Source organism: Sus scrofa, chromosome 12 (genome assembly GCF_054392235.1).
Source record: "Sus scrofa isolate SSC_HxYL_T2T_F1_AM1 chromosome 12, Sscrofa_HxYL_maternal_Yorkshire_Landrace_v2.0, whole genome shotgun sequence".
In the NCBI taxonomy this organism is placed as follows: domain Eukaryota; kingdom Metazoa; phylum Chordata; class Mammalia; order Artiodactyla; family Suidae; genus Sus; species Sus scrofa.
In genome coordinates, this window is record NC_139394.1 from 4,204,286 (window position 1) to 4,213,378 (window position 9,093).

Below are 9,093 nucleotides of genomic sequence, written 5' to 3' on the forward strand. Positions count from 1 at the left end.
GATAAATTTAGAAAAAGATGTATACGAACTCTACACTAAACACTGTGAAAATTGCTGAGAGACACTCAAGAACATCTAAATAAATGAAGAGGTAACACAGACCAAAACTTTGAACTGGAAGATTTAGTGTTTTAAGATGCTAATTCCTTCTACATGGCTCTGTAGGTAAAATTAAATCCCAATTAAAATCCCAGCAGGATCTTTTTTTTAAAGGGTCGACAAACTGAGTGTAAAATTCATGTGGAAAGCCAAAGGACCCAGTCTTGGAAAAAAAAAAAATTCAGAGCCCTTCCGTTATCTGAATATAAGACTTTTCAAGCTGTACAAAGAGGGAGACTGCTTGTGTTCAGTTTGTGATGCCATGAGCAGCCCTGAGTTGGTCTGAGGAGACACGGTGTTGCCTTTCCTCCCCTTGCTGCTCGTGGCACTGGCCACGGGACTGGGGCGAGATCCTGGCAGGGACGATGGAAAGCACGGAGGGTAATGGACCATGAGGATGCTCCCTGGTCTTGGTCTTTCCTGCATGGGCTCAAATCAAAAACAGCAGCTCAATAAACGCCAGCTGTACGGATGACGAAGGAAAGTCGTAGATTAGTCAACGCAGGCAGAAAACCAAGAACGAATGAGTGAATCGATGGACGGAGGGAGGAGCCAAAGAACGACTGGAACCGCCAGTGAATGATCTAACGGCTGAACAAACATTGCTCCATGGACCCGGCAGGGATGCGGGGAGGCAGGGATGCGGTGGGGCAGGAATGTGGTGAGGGCAGGGATGCGGGGGGGCAGGGATGCGGTGAGGGCAGGGATGTGGTGAGGGCAGGGATGCGGGGAGGGCAGGGATGCGGGGAGGGCAGGGATGCAGTGAGGGCAGGGATGCGGTGAGGGCAGGGATGTGGTGAGGGCAGGGATGCGGGGAGGGCAGGGATGCGGGGAGGCAGGGATGCGGGGAGGGCAGGAGGCAGCGGCTTCTGCTTTCCTGTGATTCTTTTCATCTCCCGGATCTTAGATACCATTTATGTGCCTCTCGGGGGGTTTCATCCACCGTGGCTGCCAATAAAACAGGACCCTTTGTCTCTTAATTAGAAAGGGAACATTTAAAAGCAGAGCTTTCCAGCCACTGAACATATAAAACGATCACCTTTGCTCTGTACAGCTGTCCCCACACTGAGTTAAAACAGTGTGGGGACACTTGGGCCGCCCATGATTTTGTTTCTGATCACACATGAGGATGTGTGTCATAGGCTGACATGGGCTTCTTGCCTTTTATTGCATTTCATCAGCCCTGCTGCCAAGAACCTGAAACAGGAGCTCAAAGTCAGCCTACCCCCCCGCTTTTCAGGGGAGGGGCTGCTCTCGCAGCAGGTCGAGTTCCTGCGCCAGGGATTGAACGTGCACCACAGCAGCAACTAGAAACAGCAGTAACAACACCTGATCTTTAACCTACTGGGCCACCAGGGAGCTCCCAAGGCAGCTTACCTAGCCCTGAACAGAGCCCCACGCATCCTAGGTTCTCTGGCTGGGCTGCACCCCAGTCCCCACCTTCAGTGCCCTTTGCTGTGTTGGCACCCGTCTTTCATCTCTCAGAAGCTGCCACTGGAGTTGTGGTTTGCATATGCGTCTCTGGCAAGAGAGAACATCTGAGCTGGACTGAGCCTCTTCATTTGTGTAGGTCCTTTTTTTTTTAAATTTTTAAATTTTTAAATTTTTTGCTTTGTAGCGCTGCACCCGAGGCATACAGAATTTCCCAGGCTAGGGGTCTAATTGGAGCTGTAGCCCCGGGCCTCGCCACAGCCACAACAATGTGGGATCTGAGCCGCATCTGCGACCTACACCACAGCTCACGGCAACGCTGGATTCTTAACCCACTGAGCAAGGCCAGGGATCAAACCTGCAACTTCATGGTTCCTAGTCAGATTCATTTTCACTGCGCCATGACAGTAACTTCTAGGTAGCTCTTTAGAAGAAGGGGCTGAACACACGCAGGAGAAGCTGAAGGGATGCTTATTGAAAGCAAGAGAAGAAAAAAAAAAAGCCTCAACTTTATGCCTTAAAGGGTCCCTGGATGTTGGATTGAAATAGGAACAGAAACTTTCCCACCAAAGGCAATAAGCTTGATGAGTGGAATTTCTAGAATTTCCAGATCAGTGGGCAGGGAAGTGTGCCCCTCAAGTGTCTGGGCATCTGTGCTCACGCCACACGCAGACCAGGCTGGCCCTGGTACCTGTGAGGGGGTCACTAGTGGCATTTCCACGGAGGTGCCCTCGACCCAGAGAGAGCTCTTCGTCCCCCGGGGCTTGCTGTGCCCTCAGAAACCACAGCTGCCGTGGATGCTCATCAGCACAGCTGTGCCCTCTGCCTCCACATCCATCCATCCAGCAGGAGGGGGCGAGGGGCTGGGTCTAGGCTCTGCTGCCTCATGGTGCTGGGCAAGGTCTTAACTTCTCTGAACTCCAGGGTCTTCATTTGAAAACGGAAGGGGATGAAACGCACCGGAAGGGTAAAAATAAATGAAATAGTGGTGGTAAGAAAAAGTCACCTGCAGACATCGCCGTGTGGTGATGTAATCCAATGATTACGTTACTGATGGTGATTCCTATTTTTCCTGGATATTCTTTCTGTCCCTTTCAAACCCATCCTGCCCTGTGACTCTGGAGACTCAGACAGTCTCCTTTGCCCTCTGGCTCCTTGCCTTCAGCCAGTGGGCAGCCCAGCAGAGCAGGATGAGGGAGAGGTCAGGTGTTTATCCCCCACTCCTCCCTGCTCGGTTTCATCCTGGCCCTAGCTGCTTCCTTGACAGATACAAGGATGCAGCTTCAGCCCACACTTCCCTCCAGCTACAGTTCTTCAGCCCCAGGATTGGCAACAGTTTCCTTTTTTTTTTTTTTTTTTTTTTTTTATGATGAACTCCTATCAAGAAAAAAATTTTTTGGGAGTTATCCTCGTGGCTCAGTAGTAAGGAGCCCAACTAGGATCCATGAGGTTTCAGGTTTGATCCCTGGCCTCGCTCAGTGAGTTAAGGCTCCGGTGTCGCCGTGAGCTGTGGTGTAGGTCGCAGATGCGGCTCAGATCCCGCGTTGCTGTGGCTGTGGTATAGGTTGGTGGCTGTAGCTCTGATTCAACCCCTATGCCATGAATACCGCCCTGAAAAGACAAAAAAAAGAACGAAAGAAAGGGAAAGAAAGAGAAAAAAAAAGAGGAAAAATATTTAACCTAACCATCAATATATATGCAGTTATTTATTCATGCACAGCTCTGAGACAGACTGCTGGTTCTGAATGCCGTGCAGGTATTAGCCCAGTCACTTCATAGGAACCTAGAATAGGCACTAACTAGTCTCACCGCCCCCCCTTTATTTTAACTGTCAACATTAAGGGACAAGGAGGTTTAAATAGCTGGCTAGGAGTTCCCTGGTGGCTCATCGGGTTAAGGATCCAGGTTATGACCGCTGGGTTACGGGTCTGATCCCTGGTCCTGGAATTTCTGCAGCTGAGGGCGCGGCCGAAAACAATTTAAAAGATAAAAAATAAATAGCTGGCTAGACCGGCCTCAGCACTGCTGGCGTCTGGGGCTGGACCAGTCTCCTTGTGGGGATGTAGGATGTTTGTCAGCATCCTTGGTCTCCTCCCACTCGGTGCGGGTAGCGCCCCTTCCCCCTCTCCTGTTGTGACCCCCAAAATGTCTCTGGATGCTGGCCTGACATCTCCTGGGAGCAATGTCCTCTCCAGCCGAGAACCACTGGCCCAGAGTAACAGGCAGGATACACATTATAAAATATAGACAGAAAACATTTTTAAACACCTGATACTTAAAAAATGAGCATAACTCATCGTTTGGACATTCCCTTCCTGGCCCCCCGGTGATGCCCCGAGGTGACCCTAGAGAAGGTGCACCTTCTCTGAGACCCCCGTCCTGGGGACACAGAGGCGGGGCAGGCCATCCTCTGTCTTCGGGGACTTAAAATCCAGGGTGACAAGACACACATGCAGGAAGATGTCTCAAGCTAAGACAGCAGATTCGAACAGCGCAGTCACGGCATCGATACTTCGTCAACGGTGGCAAGTGGCTTTGCTGCTGGCTGGGACCTCGGGAGGAGGGTGTGCCACCCCGACAGGATGCAAAGGCCCAGGAGAGAAAGGACGAGACCCTAGAAGGCTTTCCTGAGCCTGTTGCCTCTTCCTCTGTCTCTCCATCTTCAGCTGCTGGGAGTTCACGTATTTATTCACTCAGCAAATATGTGCCCGGTGCCGGCGCTGCCAGGAGTGGTTCCTGGAGCGGGAGGAGCCGGGAGCAAAGCAGACGAGGCTGCCCTCAGGGCCCGACAGTCCAGCATCCTTTGGAGTTTGACCCTGGCTGCCAGCTCCCTGCCGCCAGAACCTCGTTAAGATTCCTTCCAAGCTGGACTCCAAGAATTGCGAGCCGCCTGGACTGGATTTTGGTCTCCAGGGCCAGAGTCAGGTGGGCCGGGCGGCTGCTGCCTTCCTCTTTGGGCTGTGGGGTGTGGGGGGTAGGCAGGCAGAGGGGGGAGCCCCGTGGAACCAGAGCCTTCACTCCGGCCTCCCCTCCGCAGTGTGTTTCTGGTGCCTGGAGCCACACGGATCAAGAAGCAGTTAGCTCTTCCCTCCTACGTTTTATGGCGCTCTTCTGACACAGGTGATAAAAATAAAGTTTTAAAGGGCACATCTGCTGGAACTTTGGCCGGGCAGCGAGCTGCATGCCGGCCTGGTGCCGATGCCGGGGCCGGGGCCCTCCCAGGCCAGGCTGACCCTCCCAGGCCAGGCTGACCCTCCCCAGCCCTCGCCGCTTCCGCACGAGCCCGGCTCCTTGAGCCACTTAGAGAAGTTGATTGATGCAGTTCCCGTGTTTCTCATCTGTATGTGTTTGTAAGAGCCCACCTGCCCGATGCTCTGGGCTCCCATCTATTAAACACCTGTGATGTACTGACCGTCCCCTCCATGGCATAGCCCCGCTCTCCTGGCCAATTCACTCCTTTATAGAATTTAATCTGCCGCTGAAATTCACTGCATTGTGAATGGAAGCTAGGGCACCGCGCTGCTGTGATTAAACCGTTCGCTCAGCAAATGCCCACATGCACACATGCGTGGACCCTGCGGCCGGGTCCTGGCCTGGATGTGCCCCCCGCCCCCACCGAGCAGAGGGTGTGCTCCTGACTTCAAATCCTCAGGGACTTCACACCCCCTTTGAATAAAATCCAAATTCCTCCCCAGGGTCTGGGGGTCCCCCTGGGCTGGTGCTGGCACCCACCTCGCCCACCTCGCCGGCCTCGTCCCTTACAGGTGAGTCTGCCCTGACCACCCAAGCTCAGGGACCCTGCCAGCCACTCCCCTCGTTTCGTCTGATCTTATTTTCCTCAGAAACTTATTGCTGTTTAAGACTGTCTTGTTCATTTCTTTGTTTCTCACCTGCCTTCTCCTGCTGGAATTTCAACACGGCAAGAGCTGGGATCCATCTGTCCAGCTCTTTCCTGCATCCCTGTGCAGGGAGGGAACAGCAGCTGGGGTGTGGTGGGGGCTTGGAAAATACATCTGAATGAATGAATGAATGAATGAAGGACCTTCTTGGCCAGTAAGTACTCAGGTCCAGGGTATCTGCAGGAGTGGACCTGCTTCTGAGGCACGGGAGCATGCTTCTCCTCTACTTTGCAGCTTCGGCACAGTTTGGGGTTTGGGGAGGCGGGGAGGGAGAAGCAGCTGACCTCAATTCCTTGGAGTGGGTGTGGGTGAAGTCTGAGGCATGCTTATGATCACTTGAAACAGCAGCAGTGAGCCCACACGGCTTCTGAGCCTGGGTGGGAAAAGGCTACCCCAGCTTCCTCCTTGGGCGCTGGGACACTGGCCCCTGCAGCCCCGAGCAGCCCCCCAAAACAGGCCCACCGCCTGAGGCTGCCATGACTTGAGGAAGCGCAGACAGCGAGAGGTGGCCCCCGCTGGGGAGTCCCAGCCGAGAGCCAGCATCCACCGCCAGGCCGCGCGAAGGGGACACTCCCAGGTTGATCCCAGCCCCTGGCAAACTTTCCCAGGCGGTGGAGCAGAGAGAAGCCGCTCCTGTGGGTCCCTGTCTGAATCCTGACCCACAGAATTTGAGAGCATGAATGCTGTGGTCATTTGATGCCACTAGTTTTGGGAGTCGTTTCTCACCCAGCAGTAGCAACTGGAAATTTCCCAGCACCCGGCGATATGACTTGAATTATGTCCCTCACACTCATATGTTTAAGTCCTACCCCCAGAGCCTCAGCCTGTGGCCTTATTTGGAAAGATGGTTTTAAAAATTTTTTAATTTAATTGTATTTCATCTTTGCTTTTCAGCTTCTTTTCCCATACAGATTATCACGGAATCTTGGGTAGAGTCCCCTGTGCTGCACAGCAGGTCCCGCTAACATCCATTCCATGTACAGTACCGTGCACCTGCCAATCCCAAACCCCTCATCTCCCACCTCCCCCACCTGTCCCCTTGGTAACTGTAAGGGTGTTTTTGTTTTTTTTTTTTTTTTGACGTCTGTGAGTCTATTTCTGTTCTGTAAAGAAGTTCGTTTATTTTAGATTCCACATATAAGTAACGCCATATGATGTTTGCCAGGAAGAGTGTTTCGACAGAGGTAATCAAATTGAAATGAAGTCACCCCAGTGGGTCCTATGCTATGTGACTAGCGTCTTTATAAAAAAGGGGATTTTGGGGGAGTTCCCGTCGTGGCTTAGGGGAAACGAATCTGACTAGTATCCACAAGGACGCAGGTTCGATCCCGGGCCTCGCTCAGTGGGTGAAGGATCTGGCACTGCCGTGAGCTGTGGTGTAGGTCCCAGATGTGGCTCAGATCTGGCGTGGCTGTGGCTGTGGTGTGGACCTCCAGCTGTAGCTCTGATTTGACTCCTAGCCTGGGAACCTCCATATGCCATGGGTGCGGCCCTAAAAAGACACAAAGGGAGGTGCTGTTTGGACATGGAAACGCCACACGGGGAGAGGGCAGTGGGAAGGTGAGGGCCAGGACTGGATGATGGGTCCATAGGTCCAAAACGCCCAGCATTGCCAGCAAAGCTCCAGAAGCTGGAGGGGGGCCGGGCACAGACCCCGCTGACTCCTCCATCTCGGACTCCGGCCTCCAGAGCCGGGAGATGGGCCATTTCTCTTGTCGAAGCCACTCGGGCAGTGGCCCTTTACGACGACAGCCCTGGGAAAGTGGTACAGCCTCCAGGTGCTAGTGTCAGGGACCAATGACCCGGGGAAACCATATTGAGCCAATGACATCCTGCAGCCAGTGTGTGCAAGAGGAGTCCCGACGTGCACTGATTCTGCCCCGCCAGCGTGTGAGCGTGGGCAGCACTTTCCCGTCTGACGAACCCACGCCATCCCTGGGCTCTTGTCCCAACTGTGTTCCCTACCCAGCTCAGCCAGGCCGCGTCTCCACGTGGAGGTCGGGGATGACTCTCCCCTCGACAGCGCCCTCATCCCCATCCATCCTTCAGCACCCCTTGCTCCGCGCGGCGCGTCTCCAGCCATGGGCTGTGGCATGACTGTCACCAGCTTGCGTCTTTGTGCAATCATCTCTCTTGCAACGACTCAGCCAGGTTATCCACCTTCCTCTAAACCGCCTGGAAATTGAAACGGAACCATGTGTCAGTTTAAGTTCGTAACCTCAAAGGGGGCAGCAGATAAAGGACTTGGCTCTGTGCGTCACCAAAGTGGCATCGAGAGAACAGACCTGGAGTTCCCATGAGGCTCAGCCGGTTCAGGATCCCGTGTTGTCACTGCCGTGGCTCAGGTTGCTGCTGTGGCGAGAGTTCCATTCCCGGCCGGGACTGTCCACAGACAAGTGCAGCCAAAAAAAGAGAATAGATCAATCCAGTCAAGACAGGTGACACGAGGAGGAGGAGCTGTGCCCCAGGAGAGGCGGAGACGGCCCACTCCCCAACAGACACGGTGGCCAGAGGCCTCCTCATGCGTGAGCTCCGTTCAGAGGCGAAACGCCCGGGCGTCGGAGGCCGTCTGGGTTTCCGGAGGAACCTGCAGCGAGCCGGCACTGGCTTCTTCCCCTTGACAGAGGCTTTTCCCGCCACGGGGAAGGTCCCACCCCGGGGTATTTGTGAAGGCTGATTGACGACAGGAATCGCTGTTGTGCGATCCGCTGTAATTATTTTAATTTGAACACACTCCCTTCTAGGACTGACGTCGTAAATGCTGTTTTCTGGAACAAATAGCTGTCAGAGCTGTCACGCAGAGCTGCTTACTGTTTCATATCATTACGATATTTAATTTCAACGCTGCGATTCTTTCCCCCCACGGAAGACGAATTTCAAGATTGTTTCTTCCACTTCTATCTGGAAAAATCGGAGCCTGGAAGCAGGAGAGGAAAAAACCCTTCTCTCGCAGCAACGTGATTGTTGATTTGGAAGCTGAGCAGAAGGACGATGGAGGGAGGGAGGGAGAGAAAGGGGACTGGTTCAAGGCTTGCCTGGGACATTGTGGGGGCTGCCAGGTAGACGCAGCTAATGGCTGTTTCTTTTGCTCCCTGACTACTTTCAGGAGAAGGGGCCAGTGGACACGACTACTGCTCCTTTGGAAGGAGGCCCTTAATGGTTGCATTGAAAAGTCATGAACAAACAGATGGACTTCAGAAGACCAGGGAACTCCAGTTCCAAATCAGGCCGGTTTTGATTCAAGACCAATAACTTCAGTGATACAGTTTCCTGAGCTGCTTTTAAAAAAAAAAAAAAAAAAAAAATCTTTATTTTTCCCCACCTGCGGCATATGGAAGCCCCCAAACTAGGGGTCACATTGGCGCTGCAGCTGCTGACCTACGCCACAGCACAGCAATGCAGGATCTGAGCCACATCTGCGTGCGACCTATGCCGCAGCTGGTGGCAACGCAGGATCCTTAACCCACTGGGCGAGACCAGGGATCAAACCCACACCCTCGCAGATACTATTCAAGTGCCCAACCTGCTGGAGCCACAGCGGGGACTCCTGCACTGCTTTTATTCATGTATTTATTTATGGTTAGTTTTTATTTTGAAATCGTTTCCAATTAAGAAACGTTTCAAGACAAGCACCAGGAACTCCCTACAGCCTTCGCCGGATTCA

At 53.2% G+C, this 9,093-nt stretch overlaps 1 long non-coding RNA gene across 1 annotated transcript; it reads left to right on the forward strand.

The window, feature by feature from the left end:
* The first annotated feature begins 640 nt into the window (after positions 1 to 640).
* On the forward strand, positions 641 to 8,734 carry LOC146397991 (uncharacterized). The gene is made up of 4 exons (XR_014820355.1): positions 641 to 760; positions 4,197 to 4,455; positions 4,568 to 5,294; positions 5,455 to 8,734. It is a non-coding gene; the product is annotated as an uncharacterized LOC146397991 (long non-coding RNA).
* Positions 8,735 to 9,093: the final 359 nt, after the last annotated feature.